Here is a 13707-nt window from a genome sequence, read left to right as displayed (position 1 = left end):
AAAGCACAATCCTTTTTAAACCTGTTTTTCAAATGCAAAAGAGGTTGGAGAAAAAGAAACGTTCGTAATAAAAAATCAAGCGATATAATGTGCAATTTCCAAGTGGTCTCTTCAGTCTTCAGAAGTGAACTGGAGCCGTTCTGTCTGAGACCTGATTTGTTCCCTATGAGTTAGTTTTTTTTTTTTTTTTTTTTTTTTTTTTGATGATGATGAGGATGATGATGATTATGATGATGATGATGATAAGCTGGATGAATCAAATGAATAAAGGCAGCTTTAAGATATGACAGTTCATCAAAGCCCGGTGCAAGTCAAAGGGCACAGCTGGTGGGGATACAGACAGAGCAGAGACAAACTCACAAATGGAGGTCCGTGTCACTCAAATAACAGCCACCTGTGCAACACTCCTATCATCACGTTTCAGACAAACACATTTAATTTCTGATGGGAATAGAACGAAAAACTCACTCCATTCTCTTCTGTAAACCACTCAAACATATTAAATATTGTGAAAACATTTAATATTAAATATAGTCCCGATGAAACTGAAGTAGTGACATTATTGTTTTATCCATTGGTTGATTGGATTGAGGGAGATCTGAATGTGAGTTGATTTTCAAGGGGGGGTGAAACACTCAGTTTCAGTCAATCTCATGTCAATCTTGAGTACCTATAGAGTAGTATTGCATCCTTCATATCTCCGAAAAGTCTTTAGTTTTATTATATTTATAAAAGAAATATAGGCTGTACCGAGTCTTTCTGGAAAAAAAACGAGCGCCTGGAGGCGTATCATGTGGGCGGAGCTAAAGAATGACGATCGCGAACAAAGCGGTGACGTCCTCAAGCGTGGAGAAACCCATGGCTATCTAGATATATGATCCAGAATCAAATCTGAGGCTGAAATAAATTGAACAGGAGAAACGGCAACAGCAGGACGCCCGTCTCTGTGGTATGTACTGTATTTACTCTTTGCACGTCAGACTAGTGTACATAGAACAACACAATAGAGTCCGTTAGCGCATTTGAATGACGAAGCACGCAATCGTGTTGTTTACTGATGTTTACTCACGCGACGAGCCAACAGACATTTGAAGCAGTTTTAACGTTACTCACCGGCTGCTTCCAAAGCAGGACCTTTATCGCTGGGATCGCTCCGTCAAAAACACACTTCTTTGGTATGATTTGGTGAAGTCCTGTGACAGGAGTGACCGTGGAGATCGGGGATGTTTGAAGCTTCCCGTCATTTCTGCGTTCAAATCGGTTCAAATGCAGCGCTGCCTTCTCGGAATGCTGTGCTGAAGCGTCGAAGTCGCTCTACATCACCCATAGGAATAAAGTGGAGCGCGGCGCCTGGATCGACTGTATCTGCAGCTGAGAGACTGTTTACGGCGTGCATTTCCTCTCTCTCGCTCTAGTAATGCACGCGCGCACCCTACCGGGAGAAGAGCCCGTACGGCCCATACAAGGACCTTCCGATCTATTAACGTCAAGTCGAGCCATACTCGAAAAAAACTCGCTGAAACTTGTGAGAAACCGGAAGGAGTATTTTTAACACAGAAATACTCCATCAAACGTCCAACATTAATTTTTGAAACTTTGTCTATGTTTAAGATGGGAATCCAAGTCTTTAACAGTGTAAAAAGCTCAGTATGCATGAAACAGCATTTCACCCCCCCTTTAAGAAAGGGGAGATAAGCATAAGCATATGGTATGTCACCAGAGAGAAGTCAGTTAACTGACAATAATTAATAATTAACTAACAATTGTTTCACCGGAAGATTGACTTAAGAAACACTACATTGCCAAAAGTATTGGGACACCCCTCCAAATCATTGAATTCAGGTTTTCCAATCCATTACAAGGCCACATGTAAGTGTTTGGATAGCTTACCAATAGATGTCAGGGATGCTGATTCCATATACGCTTTGGCACACTTGTTTTCCATGGCATATCCCTAGTGTTGAAATAGATATAAATACAGATATTGAGAATATTTGTATTATGATTATTAATATGTGTATTGTCATAATTAATATTGTTTTTATTTCTTTTATACCTAGATGTTGTAAAGCACATTGTTCAACGTGTGTTGTTTGAATTGTGCTATATAAATACATGTGTATAAAATCAAGCACCTAGGCATGCAGACTGCTTCTACAAACATTTGAGAAAGAATGGGTCACTCTCTGGAGCTCAATTTATTTAAGCATAGTACCATGATAGATTGCCACCTGTGCAATAAGTCCATTCATGAAATTTCCTCACTACTAAATATTGCACGGTCAACAACAGCAACTCAGCCATGAAGTGGTAGGCCACGTAAAATCAAGGAGCGGGGTCAGTGCATGCTGAGGCACATAGTGCGCAGAAGACCCCAACTTTCTGCAGAGTTAATAGCCAAAGACCTCCAAACTTCGTTTGACCTTCAGATTAGGTCAAGAACAGTGCACAGAGTGTTTTTTATTTTTTTTTGGAGCAGCTGCATCCAAGCCTTACATCACCAAGTGAAATGCAAAGTGTCAGATGCATTGGTATAAAGAAATGTGTTCTCTGGGATGACAAATCACGCTTCTCTGTCTGGAAATTCGGGGTTTGGTGGTTGCCAGGAGAACGGTACTTGCCTGACTGCATTGTGCCAAGTGTAAAGATTGGTGGAGGGGGGATTATGGTGCTTTTCAGGGGTTGGGCGTGGCTCCTTAGTTCCAGTGAAATGAACTTTTAATGCTTCAGCATACCAAGACATTTTTGACAATTTCATGCTCCCAAATTTGTGGGAACAGTTTGGGGATGACCCCTTCCTGCTCCAACATGACTACGCACCAGTGCACAAAGCAAGGTCCATAAGGACATGGATAAGTGAGTTTGGTGAGGAGGAACTTGACTGGCACTGACCTCACAAATGCGCTTCTATAGAAGAATAGTCAAAAATTCCCATAAACACACTCCTTAACCTTGTGGAAAGCCTTTCCAGAACAGTTGAAGCTGTTATAGTTGCAAAGAGTGGGCTAACTCCATATTAAACTCTACGGATTAAGAATGGGATGTCATTAAAGTTCAAGTAGTCTACATGTAAAGACAGGTGTCCCAAAACTTTTGCCAATATTCCAAACGTTTGCCATTATTTTGATCATGAAGTCCGAAGGAAAAAAAATAATATACATGGATAAATTGTTGACGATCAATAGAATATATAGTAGATGACTGAATTTTAATTTCATAATGACTAATAAATATTAATTCCAAATATATGCATTCACGTCACTTTCCCACCGGAAAACAAATAGGAAAAACTGTGAAAACGTGGCTGAAACAAACTGTTATCAGTTTAAACTAAAGGTTAGACTCGGTATAGCATTCCTTAACTTATCTCAGATCCAGTGATCCATAAATATTGACATGCATGCAGCCAGGGTTGTGTTTCCTGACATTTATATGTGTCTGATTTTGACGCCAGGGAAATACATAAAGCCAATTTGCCTGTGAATATTTTATATAAATACAACATAGTCTAAATCCAGGTGATCGCTTATTTAAAAGAACCCAATTATGCAGAAGATGGTATATATAAGGTATGATTTTAACCCAAAAAGATAACTGCAAACCCACGTTTAGCTGTCTGGAGTCTATTGGTTTCCATTGAGCTTTCGGCGAATACTTCCGATTTTTGGTCAAATTTACTTGTACAGTCAATCTCAAAGCGCTTTCTCATTTTAAACTGTGTTTTGTGTGTTTTTTTCCCACGATATTCATGCTAAAAAAAAAAAAAATACTTCACACTCACACAGTGGGCGCAACTGCAGTCACTCTGGCCGGCCGACGGTGACGTTATATGCATACACTCTATACTCAACAACCCCATGTTTTTCCAAACCAATATGCTGTAATTTTTTTAGTGGAACACAAAATATTTTTTTTAAGCAATTCTCTGTACCGTGGCTGTGTCTGGTGGAAAAAGGACGGAAATACAATAGAAGACCAAAAAAAGCTTGCTGGATTTGTGCACTAGCCTATTCCTAGTCTTCTGAAATTGTACAATTATTTGAGACTGAAATTTAGGTTATTCATTCTATAATATTAAATCTGGTTCTTTTTTTTTGCATATCCACTAAAGATCTTTTTTTGTTTTTGTTCTAGATTAAAAAAAAAAAAAAAAAACTTTTGAATGGAGCAACATGAGGGTAAATAATGAATACATAATGCCAGAATTAAATGTTTTGAGTGAACTATCCCTAAGTTTTTACTAAACAATAATGTCATTGTATTTAAAGAAAGATTTCTACCTGCAGCTAATGCAACGACATTAAAGAAACGCTCTTACGCAAATCGGTGATGATTTAGGAAAAGGACCTATCAGAGGTCTTCCGTCTCCCTTCTCTGTCTTTAATTGCAGTCGGTTCTGAGTCACTGCACTCTTTTCTTGTCAGAACTGTTAACAGAGGGTCTCAGAAGAGAGCTGTTGATGCAGTCAACACAGCCGACTAAATATAAAATAGTCCTGCTCTCTCTTAACGCTAATGGGACCTGCTGAATAATTCAACTGTGATGATAATAAAAGGGAAGAGGAAAAAAACCTGTCTTGCATCAGTACCTTATGGGTCGGGGCAGGGACATAATTTGCTGTCAGCAGCAGTAGTCGCTGCTTCCTCTCAGGTCTTTCCTGTCTCTCTCGCCCGCTTTCACTTTCTAATTGCATTATTTCACTGGAGATGAAGAATAATTCCTGAGGAATTTTCATCAGTCATTATGTCAGGAGTAAGGAAGGTGGGGTGGAAAGAGGGTGCGAAATGCTCCTTCACTGAGGTGTCATGCATTAACAGGAGAGGAAAGAGATTTGAAGCACACACACACACACACACACACACACACACACACACACACACACACACACACACACACCACACACACACACACAAACAGAAGCCGTCACTGAAAGTAAGGGTAGGACGTGGGGCCAACACATTGACAGGAGGACAGTGCCAAATTGGACTCTCCTCCGCGTCTTCCAATGTCTTTTTTAATTTCCCTCACTCGCCAGTTCCCGTTTCTCCCTGTGTCTCTGTTGTGTCACAACATTTTCCTAGTTACTAGTGCTACGAAACCTTGTTTGTTTATTTACATCACCAAATGTAATACAAGCCATATACGGTATGTGCAAATCCATCTTATTTTCTGCTTCATTTTCATCTCTGACCCATTTCACCCCCCTTTTATGCCCCTTGTTGTGTAAATGTCACAACAAAGTGCTTTGTGCTGGTGTACGGATCGCACCGAGGTGTTCCGCCTGGTCAGGGCACACAAAACCCTGTGGATAATGAGGCGAGACACTTTATGCATATTAAACCAATTTGCGAGGAGTGCAATTAGTATCATAGCAGGGGTTTGACATGGAGGCCAGACATTGTCAGCACTCTGTAGAGCTCTTTTGAAAGTCTTGGCCCACAGGAAAATTACATTAGAGAGTAAATATTGACATAAACGCCTCTATGTTCTGCGGACTACTGCTCTCCATGAATGATGTCACCGGGGTGGAATATGCAGCATCGCTCCGATCATTTCCCAGTTGTTGTTTTTTTTTTCCCCACAGAGGTTGCATTGCTTTACAAATTCCCCCCCGGTGTGGCCCCTTGAATTTCCTCTGATGTTTTTCCGGCTTTCTCTCCTTCCTCCCCTTCCTCTAAATGTTCCTGCCTCTTCCCATCTACCTCTGAGGCAGCACGAGCACTTGCTGTTGATCCCCTTTCTGTTTCAGTCTCTTCATCAATTTGGATTATGCTTACATAGTGAACACAATAAAAAATTAAAGGTGATTATTTTTTAATTGTTAAACACTTTCTCTTATTCCTCCTTAATATGCAGAGATGACTGTAATTAAGCCATTCGCATGCCGATTTACTCATAAAGTGTGAACACTGTGGCTCTGTGGCATTTTTAAAACATTGCTCTGTTTAATTGGGCAGCCCAGCATAGCAACCACTGGGTTAATTTTGGGGCAGGGCTATCTGTTTTTTCTACTATGGCTGGGGGAATGTTTAGGGAACTGTTTGAAAACAATCATTACTTCTATTTAGTTGCACAAAAAATAGTCACATTTATTTATAGGGTACAACAGGGTTAAAGGCACAGCGGGGTAAAAGGTGCCTTTGATTTATTAAAATGTTGTAGATTTATAGTCTAGAAATCTAGACGCACACTAGTGGCAGCAAATATAATAATACTAATTTGCTGCCAGGGCATCTAGCTACTCTCTGTTGGCTTGCGAGCTGGAAAAACCAAACTCTAGTCAGGCCAATCACACTGGCCCTCCTTTATCAATCTTGTGTAGAAACGGGCGTATATGTTGGCGTAAGTTTATGCTTACACTCCTCTCACCGCCTGATTTATGAAGCTGTGCGCACCTCTGCAATCCAGGTGTACGCAATACCTGCCCTTGATAAATGCGGCGACTGAAAACGATCGTCATTAGAATAACACGCCCCTATATATTCAAGTCTCCGCCTCCCCCACGCCCTCATTTTACGCCATGGACACACGGAAGACGGCAAAGAAGCAAAACTTCTCCAACGTGGAGATTGGGAGTGGAGTGTGATGTGGAGTAGCCTACAATTCATTCACATTAATAATTGCATGACAATTTGTAAGAATCTTTTTATTATTATTATTATTATTATGATTTTTATTATTAATGACGCTTATTGTTATTTAGAAGAAGAATGCCGTTATTATTTATTTTGTTGTTATTATTATTATTATTAGTTAGAAGAAGAAGAATGTAATTTTTATTATTTTGTCAGTCTGAATTATTCAGTCCCAGTCCGTGCGCAGCATCCGCACAGGCTCGCAACTGGAGGAATACATGCCTCAAATGCTTTGGTAGCCTATAGTCACACAAATTAAACATTGAAGTCTACGTTGCACAAAAATAAACACCGAAGTTTATAATAACTATGTTGTTGTTGTTGTTGTTGTTGTTTATAGTGGGTCATATAGGTCTAGTATATATTTGTCAGTGCGTTTTGTGGTGTTAGGAATAGTTTTTCTGAGCATTTCCACACTAACTCAGAACGTGCGTACACCACCTCCTGAGCTGGCGTAGGATTTGAGCGTGCCGTATGCCAATGTCCATATTGATAAATCTCAAAGTTACCGTGGGTTTGGGTGTACGCAAGGTGTACGCTGGAAATTTGGTGTACGCACTTTTGATAAATGAGGGCCATTGTGTATAGAGTCAGTGGGCGGGCTTAACAAAATGACGACAGAGTTGCGATGGTTCTGCATGCTACTTGAAAAAAGCTGGCGAACGCCGATCTTTCGAACCGGCTTTGGCCGTGACTCTGCAAGACTTGGAGTTATGCTTTTCTTTGAAAAAAGAACAAAGAACGGCACTGAAATCATTCTTAAAAAAGGAAGATGTGTTCGGAGTTTTGCCGACCGGTTATGGCGAAAGTTTAATCATCTACGAGCTCCGCTTCACCTTCTTTGTTGCTCTGGTTGGATGTAGCGCCATCCTATCGTGTGCAGAGGGAGCTTGAAAGACAACTGTTTATCCCGCCCCTCGGATTGAGACCTGTCAATGGTGAGTTTCCAGACCAAACATCTTGATGTGGGTCTGGCTTGTCAGGCTAGTAGATTTAAGTAGAAAATGAGAATCAATAAAATTATTGTTTATATTTTGAGACAAACAAAACTAAAATTCATTAAAGGTCCCATTCTTTGCGTGTTTTCGAAGCTTTAATTATGTTTACAGTGTGCAATATAACATGAGTTCATGTTTCGCGTGTAAAAAACACAGTATTTTTCACACAATTTACTTATCTGTATACCGCTGTTTCCTCTGTCCTAAAAACGGCCTGATGATTTCTTTGTTCTATGAAGTCCCTCCTTCAGAAACACGTAACGAGTTCTGATTAGGCCAGCGCTTCCCGCGCTATGATTGGACAGCAGCTTAGCGCACGTTGCCCGGAATGGTCCCGCCTCTTACCATAACGGGTAGATACGCACGCTCAATGTTATTGCAAAAATGTCTATATTGCCTTATCAATTTGAGCCGGAATCAGACCCGGAGAATATCGAAGAGGCTCGATTACAACCTGCTCAGGAAAGACTTTTGCTGGATGTTTCAGAATGGTAAGCTGTCTATTCAGTAGTTTAAACTGATCATTACAAACACCAACAATCGATGGTGTCTGAATGAATTACTACACTTTTATATGCTAAGTTTTTCGGATTAGTTTCAATTACCATCTAACGTTAGTTAACAAACCTAAACAGCGTTGCACTTTGTGTAATGAGTTACATAAACTGTTAAACGGACCAACTTAAATAATACAATACACTTACCGGTTGTGGTCCATAAACAACGCCATCTCCAGACAAAGAGGGAACTGCATCATCTTTTAAGAATAATCTTTCTGCGAATCCGGCATTAAACTGATTGAGATGTGCTGCAAAATGTGCTGCACATAGTTTTAAATTGTGATTATAATTTTCCGGAACCGAGTTAAACATAAACTGTAGCCATTGATCTCTACGTACAGCATCCGTGGGAAGGCCAAACAAAGGTGATTTGACTCCGGGATGAAAATAATAGCGTTTCAATGGCATGGCGACAAACACACTCTACAAAAACAACGCTTCCTATTCTCGACGTGCGAGAGCAAAAGGACCACGCCCCCGAATTTGTGTGTTCTTGTGGGCGGAGGGTTCGTCAACAAACGGTTTTAGTTGCGTCCTTACAGCAGGAAGTGCAGAACTGTAGTCCAAACCGGCCATTCGCTGTAGGCTTTGAAAGTGAACTTCTGTTAAATAAAAAACTCGCTTGGCATTGAACCTTGAGCTTTATAATTTTGCAGGTATTATTTATGCTCTAACAGCAACATTACACACTAACTAAAGTTTGAAAGATGGAATCGCAAAGAATGGGACCTTTAAGGCCACTTTAAGGTAATTCAAACAGTTTGTTGTAATAACTGTAGTTTTAATAGTTTTAAAACTTTAAAACAATAGTTTTTCAACAACAGAAGAATGATGTAAACGTATGGTATTTGGGGTTAAAATCTGCTGTTGGGGAAAAAGGCACAATAATTAACATGATGATAAACAGCCGGCTGACTTTTCCATTTGTTGACATGACATGGTTAGATTCAGTTTGTAAATATCATATGTTAATTTGGATGTCCACCTTAGAGATAATACCCATATTTATAATGAAACAATCATATTTAAAAATAATCATATAATAATAAAATATAATTTATAGTAACAACTGTACATTTATATTCAATTATAATGCAAGCTATTTGAATGCTTTTAGAATCTTTACTTTTTAAAATAATATTGTATCTCTATTTTTAAAACATTTATATTAGTGACAGTATATTTATTGAAAAAAATTATTATTTAATTTATCCAAATACACAGAAAATAGCACAAAACTTTGCTAAAGTGCTTTTTTTCTGAACAAGTAATAACTTAGACATTATTAAAAACATTTTTATTTATATCAATACTGTGTGCATTTTGCCCCATACTGGGAAGCCTAAAATGCCCCTCTCACCACCTCACACATTTAAGATTTCTAAACAAAAAAAAAGTTCAATACAAACATATATTTTTTTTTCTGCAATCTTACATTTTGGGAGTAGTGAAAAGCATTTTTTTTCCTTCTTAAAGGTGCAGTATGTAAAATTGACAGCTAGTGGCTGAAATGGGTACTGCAGTCTAAATTAAAGATTTTGGCGAGAGTTGTTTCCCCAGCACCCTCCTCCTCAGACTCGAAGCTCATGCGGGTTGCCAGTTTGAGGATTCACAGCAGGAATGAGCGCAATTGACAACGGAAGGTGAGGAGACTCGCAAACTGTTGATGAGTTGATTTTTTTATTTATGATACATTGAAATTGCTTTTTTAAATAGGTGTGATCTCAGACCTGGTTTGTTGTTATGCTTTATTAGGCCTACAGTGAAAAACTTACATACAGCACCTTTAAGGTGTGCTTTTTACAATACAGCTTCACAGTAAAAAAACTAAAATAGCACTGTTCATTTTGCAAAATCAATAATGAAACCACATAAATGTCAGTCAAGCAGCTCTACAGAAGACAATAGTGTCATTATTCAGCTCAGTTTAGCTCATTGTTGATTTAATTCAGTTCAATAACTGCCAATACTGAAATGTTCATCAATTATGAAATGATTTCAGTTTAGCTAAAGCAGTTCTATAGAAGATGATTATTCACCTCAAGTTGAACGAGAGTGTTGATTCAAATCAGTGACAAAAATACGTTAGACCTTTCTTATTGGATTTCCTAATGTTTTTATGCTATTATTCTTAAAATGCTAATTAAAAGAATGTTGATATGATTTGCTACATTATAGATATTTGTGTTGTGTTGTAGTTACCGGGGCATGCTTTGCTGGTGGTGTCAAATCACAGCAATTTCAATTTGATTACTCACTAAGTCTGTATATGTGTGTGTGAAATGCGCTTAGGTTTACATTTCACTGTTAGATTGCATTTTATGTATGCGCTACCATTGTTGAGTTTGCTCACATAATTAATGACAATGTTAAACTGTAATTTGGAGTTTGATTGCAAATATTTCTATCAATTACCAAAAAATGAATGACTGTAATGAATACACATTGGCATATCTCTGACAGTAAGATGTGACATGATAAAAGAAGACATTAATTTAGTCAGTGATGTGTTTCTATGGGGATGCTGGCAGAAAGAATTATTTCTACAGTTACTTAATTCTCCTTTAGTTTGTTTCTCATCTACATTTTGAGCAATTTTTATTTAGCGATTAGTTGCAAAACTACTGATGTTTTGGCTTTAGCACATCTCACTGTTATCACATCGAAAAACCCTGATGACAAGCAAATGTGCATTACCATTAAGCTTTTCTTTCACTAATACACAATATCGCCATCTGCTCTGAACTATAAGAACTCATAAATATGGAAAGTTCTTATTTGCAGATGAATTTGCAGTAATCATCACTTAGTCCCACCGTCTGAATTAAACGGTGATATTCCTCCGGGCTTTTCATCATTACACAACAGCGAAACGTCCTGAAGGCCCCTCGCTCAGATGAAAGAAATAAGGGATGCTTCATTATTTAACAATATTGAGATCCTGATGCTAATGAGTTATTAACAAGATTTATTTAACGATTTTAGAATTATGCAGCAGGGTAATGGGACATATCTGAGGGAAATGTGTATATTAATATTGAGATGTAAAAGCAAAAAAAAAAAAGTTAAATGAGTGTGAGGAGGGAGATAAAGACAATGTTTGCAGCTGTATTTTAAAATGAGAAATGGAAAGTATCATTTTCATATGATTGGTAGAGAGAGTTTAATTAGTGAAATGGTATAAGGTTTACTATTGTATTGTTATTATGTAATAATAATAATAATAATAATAATAATAATATATATATATATATATATATATATATATATATATATATATATATATATATTATTTATAATAATAAAAATACAATAGTAAATTATTATTATTATCATTATTACATAATAACAATATATATATATATATATATATATATATATATATATATATATATATATATATATATATATATATGTATATATATATATATATATATATATGTATATATATATATATATATATATATATATATATATATATATATATATATATATATATATATATATATATATATATATATATATATATATATATATATATATTAATTATTATTAAACTAGTTCCATTTTGTTGATAGAATTAATTTAATATTTAATTATATTTGTTTATTCTTTCTTTTGAGAGAAGGATTCTTTATGCAAAAAAGAAAAAAAGAAAAATAATAATAATAATACTCCGGTGAATAATGAGACCCTTTTGGGGTTGCCATGGCAATCCTGACATAACTGTCAAGTTTCAAACTCTTTTATACATCTCATGTGGGGTCTGCAAGGCAACTGTCAAAGAAGCACTTTAAACCGAGATCTTTTTAGCAGAGCACATTTTATATCTGGCAAAATAAGCCAGTTTTGCAAGCTATTTTCAACGACACCCACTCCAGAGATTCAGCATTTCAAAAGAACACTGTGCTGAAAAAATAAGAAATCTGGAAATGAAGTGATTGTAATTCTTTGGGCGTAAGCTATTGCCACACGTGATCCACAATCAGTGAATCTCCATCAGCTCGAGCAAGGAAGACAAGAGGCTTTGGAATCACCTTAAGTAGGTTGCAGAGCAGTAATCCAATTACAGAATGTTTATGGATAGCGAAATAAAACCAATATCATATTTTCTGGAGAGTGTCTGTGAACTGGTCCTCTATGGTACTCTCGATGGTCTTGTGGGGCCACTATAATGCTAGTTGGGATGGATTTCAGTGGTGTCATTTCATTTCTGTTCCTCAATATAAAAGTCATTATAAAGCAAGATTAAATACGATACATTTTAAGACAAAAAGTCTAAAAAAATGTTGAGAATAAAAACATTAAATTTTGGAAATAAAGTCTTTAAGAAAAAACTTAAATAAAATGTTGCGAATAAACATGCATTTGATCAGTGTCATATTCATTGCATTCTGATGAAGGACATGACAAAGTTAGATCACATTAGTCAAGTTATATTTTAGGCTTTCTTTCAATAACAAAATAACTACTATCAGCTTAAGCTAATTATAAGCAAATAACAAGAAGCATACAAATATTTAAGATAATATGGGTCTTTCAGATCAGTACAATTTTTCAGTACATGATCAGTACAATTTTTGCGGTGTACTCACAAGAAAACGGGACATTCTAAAATGTTTAGAAGTCCTGGCTCACAATCTCCGCTCCAATTCATCCCAAAGATGTTCTATCAGGTTGAGGTCAGGACTATGTACAGGCCAGTCAAGTTCCTCCACAACAAACTCGATCTTGATGTCTTTATGGGCCTTGCACTGTGTACTGGTGTGCAGTCATGTTGGAACAGGAAGGGGCCATCCCCAAACTATTCCCACAAAGTTGGGAGCATGAAATTGTCCAAAGTGTCTTGGTATGCTGAAGCATTACGGCCGTTTCACACCGCAAGCGTGAGCAGTGCATAAGCAGTTTGAGGGTGGCCACTTCCTGTTCAAACACGACGGCGCACCAGTGCACAAAGCAAGGTCCATAAAGACATGGATGAGCAAATTTGGTGTGGAGGAATTTGACTGGCCTGCACCGAGTCCTGACCTCCACCTATAGAACACCTTTGTGATGAATTAGTGTGGAGACTGTGAGCCAGGCATTCACGCCAGTGGCTGACCTCACAAATACACTTCTAGAAGAATGGTCAAAAACCATTGGTAACCTTGTGGAAAGCCTTTTCAGAAGAGTTGACACAGTTGTAGCTGCAAAAGATGGACCAACTCCATATTAAACCCTACGGATTAAGAATGGGATGTCATTAAAGTTCATGCGCATGTAAAGGCAGACGTCCCAAAACTTTTGTCAATATTGTATACAGTATGTGTCATTAAGCCACAGTAAGGATATAAAAAGTATAAATATTAGCAGAGTGATAGTAACCAAATTGATTTGTTTACATACAGGTAAACATTTTCATGCATGATATACAAAAGCACCACCCCACAAAAAGTTTTATAAATCTACAATAATGCTTAAAAGATTGTTGAAACTCAACAATTTTGACACTTTAGTCACTGTAATATAGTCTTT

The sequence above is a fragment of the Pseudorasbora parva genome, chromosome 24 (genome assembly GCF_024679245.1).
Source record: "Pseudorasbora parva isolate DD20220531a chromosome 24, ASM2467924v1, whole genome shotgun sequence".
Taxonomy (NCBI): domain Eukaryota; kingdom Metazoa; phylum Chordata; class Actinopteri; order Cypriniformes; family Gobionidae; genus Pseudorasbora; species Pseudorasbora parva.
The sequence above is the reverse complement of the archived record's forward strand: the minus strand, read 5'-3'. Positions refer to the sequence as shown.